General features: G+C 37.8%; 1 long non-coding RNA gene across 1 annotated transcript; it reads left to right on the top strand.

Moving 5' to 3' along the window:
- Nucleotides 1-409: 409 nt before the first annotated feature.
- LOC127456420 (uncharacterized) lies at nt 410-1,324 on the top strand. The gene is made up of 3 exons (XR_007899834.1): nt 410-573; nt 857-1,063; nt 1,185-1,324. It is a non-coding gene; the product is annotated as an uncharacterized LOC127456420 (long non-coding RNA).
- The last annotated feature ends 5,599 nt before the right edge of the window (nt 1,325-6,923 follow it).

Raw genomic sequence — 6,923 nt, 5'->3', positions numbered from 1 at the left:
TTTAATGAGTAAAAAAATTACTTAGTGCACCTTTAAGGAATATTTTAAAGCCAGAAATGGGAACCAGTTCAGCACTGATACAGTTTCTGAAATCTACAAGTTTAATAAATCGGATATAGAGATATGTAGGTACTGCATGTATGTATATGTAGGTTTGTCAGTATGTAGTATATGTGCTAATATATGTGTATGCAGATAGGAAGGTATAGGTTAAATGGTTTTACACTAGTATAGCATAATAATTAGAGTGTCAGATATAGGTGATAGTATGTCGTTTTTTCTTCTTCTTCTACATCCTGCTGATCCTGGGACTGTGAGGGGCTCTAAGTGGAGGATGGAGGAGCTGAACATGCAGCGCCAACTGAAACTGGAGCCCTGATGGTTCTGGGAGGAGGGAGCAGTAGTTGGAAGGAATAGTCTCTGGTCCTTGCAAACAGAAGGTGGTGGTAATGCACTATTTTAGTTTGCGAAGATGATCACGACAACTGGTCCAGTACTGAAATCCTCGCAGTTTTAGACTTGTTTACAGTCTTCAAACACTCTCTTTAAACTACACACAGATGTTCTGCTGTGGTAAGTTTCTGACACTTTCTGTACTGAAATTTTAGTGTTTGCCTTAGATAAATACATGTCCATTTGCATGACTCGGAGTATAGCTGAGCTCAGTTAGCTGAACTTACATCCATGCATGTGTCATTGTGTACTATGTCTCCGCATATTATGAATGCATTTCGTGTACATTAGTTTTTTGATGCCTTTCCCAAACAAATTATGTGTAGCCAGTTATTCGTGTGGTGCACCTCCATTTATTTATGTTTTGGATATAATATTAGACGACTTACTACCATTTTGACAGGTGGGTGCTCCACGTTGTGTCATGCATGATGAGTGTGGACTTTGATAGTGAACGAGTTGAAAGAATAGTTGCAGAAGCACGGGTTGGACCCCAGAGGCCTCAAAGCGGATCTGGCGGAGCAGTTGCAGGCGGCTCTGGAGGCTGAAGAAGAGGAGAGATCCTTGGGGTCTCCCACATGCGATGATACTTCATATAAGCTGGAAACGGGTACTAGACTTTGAATGAATTTTGATGAATTCCTCATTTAAAGCATTTGTTAACTAATAATGTTTACAGTGCATGCAATGAAGCATTAAACATGATCTCAATTCATGTTTACCTATGACAGGTGTTTCAGAGGCAGGGTATGATGAGCAGTCTGACCCAGGGCAGATGGCCGGTGAGAGAGAGTGCACTGATATGGACTCTGATATGGACATTGATTCTGAATTCCCTAAAAGTGACAACAAATCAGAGACTGTGGAGGGACAACAAGAAAAAGTTGAAATGGAACCACTGCTGATTGATGGAAAAAAAGTAAAAAATCTGTCATTATTAACTAGCAACTAACAACTGTTTATCTATAGTGACCATGCCTGTCAAGCGCCAAAAAAAAAAACTAAAAAAAAAAACATAGAAGTAGGTGATACACTGGTGGCCAAAAGTTTGGAATAATGTACAGATTTTGCACTTATGGAAAGAAATTGGTACTTTTATTCACCAAAGTGGCATTCAGCTTATCACAATGTATAGTCAGGGCATTAATAATGTGAAAAATTACAATTACAATTTAAAAAAAAAAAAAAAAAAATCAGAACTTCTTAAACTACTTCAAAGAGTTCTCATCAAAAAATCCTCCACGTGCAGCAGTGACAGTTTTGCAGATCCAGGCATTCTAGCTGTCAGTTTGTCCAGATACTCAGGTGACATTTCACCCCACGCTTCCTGTAGCACTTGCCATAGATGTGGCGGTCTTGTTGGGCACTTCTCAATCACCTTACAGTCTAGCTGATCCCACAAAAGCTCAATGGGGTTAAGATCCACAACACTCTTCCAATTATCTGTTGTCCAATGTCTGTGTTTCTTTGCCCACTCTAACTTTTTGTTTTTCTGTTTCAAAAGTGGCTTTTTCTTTGCAATTCTTCCCATAAGGCCTGCACCCCTGAGTCTTCTCTTTACTGTGGTACATGAAACTGGTGTTGAGCAGGTAGAGTTCAATGAAGCTGTCAGCTGAGGACATGTGAGGTGTCCATTTCTCAAACTAGACACTCTGATGTACTTATCCTCTTTAAGAGGTTGTACATCTGGCCTTCCACATCTCTTTCTGTCCTTGTTAGAGGTAGTTGTCCTTTGTATTTGAAGACTGTAGTGTATACTCAAGGATAACGTGTTGGAGTGATGGCTGTAAAATGAGGATAAGGTAGAGGCAGGGCATCAAGAACTGCAGCAATGTAAACCTGTCAGCGAATGGGAAGAACTGGAGAACGAGCAGATTGTAAAATATAAGATTTAAACAGGACAGTCATGCACATTATAGCCGCAAGAGGCACTACGATGAACGCTATGGTTATAGCGATTATGAACATAGAAGGTAAATTTAGAGCCGATCTGTGGAAAACTTTTTAAGCCATACAGTAACAGTGTTATATGGCGTTCCGACGGCCTTTTAAAGCCTGTCTCCTCTGTCACTAAAATTAGACACAGGTTTTTAGAGTCAATAATCACTAGAGCCTGATGTATAAACGCTGCGTATGCACAAAACAGGCATTGAAATGTGCGTACGCAATTTTCCACGCACATATCGGGATTTTAATTTAATTTTTAATTTAATTATATTTATTTTTCACACATTATACATTTGCACATATACAGTGAAATTCTTTTTTTTTCACATATCCCAGCTAAGCTGGGGTCAGCCATGATACGGCACCCCTGGAGCAGTTAGGGTCAAGGGCCTTGCTCAAGGGCCCAACAGTGGCATCTTGGCGGTGCTGGGGCTTGAACCCCTGACCTTCTGATCAGTAACCCAGAGCCTTAACCACTGAGCCACCACTGATTTATAAAAAAAAAAATAATAATAAACTTAGCATAAATATGTGCACTCTTGACTGTGCGTACACTGTTAAAAATTTTCCCATAAAAAAACAGTAAAGAACTGGCAGCAGGGTTGCCAGCAAGTTACTGTAAAATTAACAGTATCTTGCTGTAGCTGAAATTTACAGTTTGCTACTGTTTTTGCAAATACAGCATAAAGCTGTTATTTTACTACCTTTACAGTAAAATACTGACAAAAGGATTAGCAGTTAATTACTGTTTATTTACACTTTTTCACAAGAGGTATATTTGCAGGATTTTACTATAAACTACAGTAAAAATACACTACATGCTACTGTATAAGCTATTGAGCAATGGACTGCTAGCAAAAAGGACTACAATGTGTTTACTTTTTTTCTAAACCTTGTGATTTAATAAATTATTCCTTAGTCTTGCAATAAAAAATACCATGTTTTAATAGTGTATAAATGTAGCCTTTGAAATAGTGACTTAAACTTTTAAGACAAATAATACAGCTTCAAAGTGTCTTTTCAAAACGTCTTTTTTTATTTGCAAAACACCATTCTTGCAAAACATCTGTACAAAATTATAAGGCAATTGGTAAAACAAAGCCCAAAGCTGATTTGGGTAAATAAACTTACATTTCAGCCATATAAATAATAAATATATATATTATAATAAATAATAACAAATCTCTGTCTGTCCAAACACTGAACTCTGGACACAAACACTCAGTAAATAACAGAGAAAGTGGCTGAATGAATGACTAAAACAGTGTGTGTGAGTGTCCGAGAAAGTGTTTGTGTGAGTTTGTGTGTGTGTGCATGTGTTTGTGTGTGAGTGTTTGTGTGTGTGTGAGTGTTTGTGTGAGTTTGTGTGTATTGAGTGTGTGTGTGTGAGAGAGAGAGAGAGTGTGTGCTGAGTGTGTGTGTGAGACTGTTTGTGTGTGTGAGATTGTTTGTGTGAGTTTGTGTGTGTGTGTGTGTGTGTGAGAGAGTGTTTGTGTGTGAGTTTGTGTGTGTTGAGTGTGTGTGTGTGTTTGTGAGAGAGAGAGAGTGTTTGTGTGAGTTTGTGTGTGTTGAGTGTGTGTGAGAGAGTGTTTGTGTGAGTTTGTGTGTATTGAGTGTGTGTGTGTGTGTGTGTGTGTGAGAGTGGTTGTGTGTACTGAGTGTGTGTGTGTGAGAGAGAGAGTGTGTGTGTGTGTGTGTGTGTGTGTGTGTGAGTGCTTGTGTGAATTTGTGTGTGTTGAGTGTGTGTGAGAGTGTTTGTGTGAGTTTGTGTGTGTTGAGTGTGTGTGAGAGAGTGTTTGTGTGAGTTTGTGTGTGTTGAGTGTGTGTGTGTGTGTGTGTGTGTGTGTGTGTGTGTGTGTGTGTGTGTGTGTGTGTGAGAGAGAGAGAGAGAGAGAGAGAGTGTTTGTGTGAGTTTGTGTGTGTTGAGTGTGTGTGTGTGAGATAGCGTTCATATGTGAGTTTGAGTGAGTTGAGTGAGTGTGTGTGTGTGTGTGAATGACTGGGTTCACTGACTTATATAAAGTCCCACTCAAAGTCCATTAGTTTCTTTAGTAGACTGGAGACACGAGGGTTGACTGATGTCATCTTTTTCTGGGCAACTTTCCCCGTACGCTTTGACAGGACTTTGCCTCGTCCAGCCTTGGTGCCTCTCTCAGGATTTATCCCAATGAAACGCCTGAAAAACAAATGTGTGTATTCATAATTAGTGTCAGGAGAGCTTTCTTAAAGGAATAGATCACCCAAATATAAAAATTAAATCATCATTTACTCACCTTAATGCCATGCCAGATGTGTATGATTTTCTATCATCATCAGAACACAAACGAAGATGCCTGTCATTTCAGCGTGCTACAGAGACAACAATGGAACATTATTTAAATAAAATTTGCAACGTTGTTTGAAGGCTGCACTTCGCAGAATAAAAAGAAGTTACGTTTTTATGAATCTCACCCTGTAATATGGAAGATCTGTTTCAGAAATCCAGCTGCACTCGGTGTCACAGTTCCAGTTGGTTTCCCACTGAAACAAGTGTTTAAAAAGTTAGATACAATTCCAGTATCACCAATGTTTTCAGATTAAAAGAGAAGGAATATCATGCATCACTGCATAAAACTTAACATTATCAGCTGTACAGCTGCGTTTCCCAAAAGCGTTGTATGCTTCGACTTCATCATAAGTAGATTGTAGAAAGTATTGTAACCAATGGTTTCTACAACCTATTTAAGCTTACAATGCTTTTGCGATTTGCAGCCCAAATCTGAACGTTAAAGTTGTTAACGTTATCTGACCACACTGACCACTTGAGTGAGGTGTTTCTGCACTGTTTTGTGTGTCAGCTCAGACTCCAATCTCAAATCTGACATGCAAATTAACAAATCAACCCAAATCCAGTGCATTATTCAACCTGACAACAAATCACTTAAAGAAAACAATTTTAGTAAAAGAAACAAAGATCTTGGGCTTAAAGACAGAAATATAACTTTACAAACAGCTTATTTAGTTGATATTGGGATCTGATGGCAGGTAGGCTACCAAAATCATAATCACAGCACAATATGAGTTGAACATAAATGTAATGTTTTATGGCTATGCTAAAAAGCAATTCAAAAGGGTACTCTCCTATTAATTCAGAAGATGAAGATGGGTGAAAAAAATCACCCTTAAACACGTGTGGGCTCACTGTAGTCTTGTGTTCCCAAAATGCAATGCAAAAAATACTGTAAAGTACTGTTTTCTTTCCTTTGAGCAATCAATACTGTAAAATACCGTAATATTACGTCTAAGTCATTTAACCAACCAAAATGAACAGTAATGTACTGCATTTAAAAATAACAGGATTATACTGTTGATATTTTAAAGTAAATTAACAGCAATTTTTAAGAGTGCACGCACTCTTTTACTGGTGTGTGTGTGAACTGACGACTCCAGCTGGTCAAATAATGAACTGAACAGACTGATTATAAACTCTGATTTTCATTTAATTCACATTTAGAATAAAAAAGTATGTGGTTAAGCACTTGAAACAGAAGTAATCGTTATCAAGCCAATAGTAGGCTAAATTATTTGTATGTAACTAATTGAAAAGGCATTCAAATGTAAGCTGTAACAGGGAAATATTGATTTGGGATGCGCTGCGTTTGGAGAACTTTCCAGTGTCATCACAGAGAAGGAACATACAGTAACTAAAAATGACAGCAAAGATTTCTTAGTTTGAGATATTTTCTGTTCTATTGCAATCATGTACTGAGATAAGTACAGCCTTTGAATAAAGATTATCTGTAATGCGATGCGCACTTGACTTAAATGGCTCGGTAAAATGGACAGTAGCTAAAAGACAGTCACTGCTGGACACATTCAGTAGTCGAACGGACCATTGGAGAGACATGTCTAATCAGAAACAGTATTGTACAGCTGCAAACAGGTACAGAAATGCACATAAAATGTGCATCAAATGTGCTGCATGCTCCACTTCATCCTGACCCTCATCGCAATGAAACCCCCATTCTAGTCTAATAAAAACATTATGAAAAGTACATTTGCCATATTCAGCTGTTTATTGAATATAAAATACCAGTCAAATATAACATCTTAGTAATCCGATGATATCAGACAATGCTGCACAAATAATTGTAATAAGTTTCGTTTTGTTTCCAGTACTAAATATTTAACTTCTCAGTAAAAACACCCTTAAAACGATTTAAAAGGTTTTCTGAGAAGCAAAACTGATTAGGTTAGATTTATGTCTGCAAAGATAAAAACATTTTGCCAAGGGATATTCAAAATATATTCTTTGAAAACAAGTTCATATCTTAATAAATAATGTTTCTTCATGGTGCATCATCTAACCTTTGGATACATGTGACATTTACAGTCGTATCTCTTATAATACAGTTTCTCGTACCGTTAAACCTAGTAATCACGTGTTTGGATGGTGAAATGCATATGGTAATTGTATGCAGATGAGGATATGCATAGTAAAAACAGGCACTCCATATATGGTTATATTGGGGAGGAGACGGGAA

The sequence above is a fragment of the Myxocyprinus asiaticus genome, chromosome 18 (assembly GCF_019703515.2).
Source record: "Myxocyprinus asiaticus isolate MX2 ecotype Aquarium Trade chromosome 18, UBuf_Myxa_2, whole genome shotgun sequence".
In the NCBI taxonomy this organism is placed as follows: domain Eukaryota; kingdom Metazoa; phylum Chordata; class Actinopteri; order Cypriniformes; family Catostomidae; genus Myxocyprinus; species Myxocyprinus asiaticus.
Note: the sequence above shows the minus strand (reverse complement) of the source record. Positions and strands in the feature narration are given on the sequence as shown.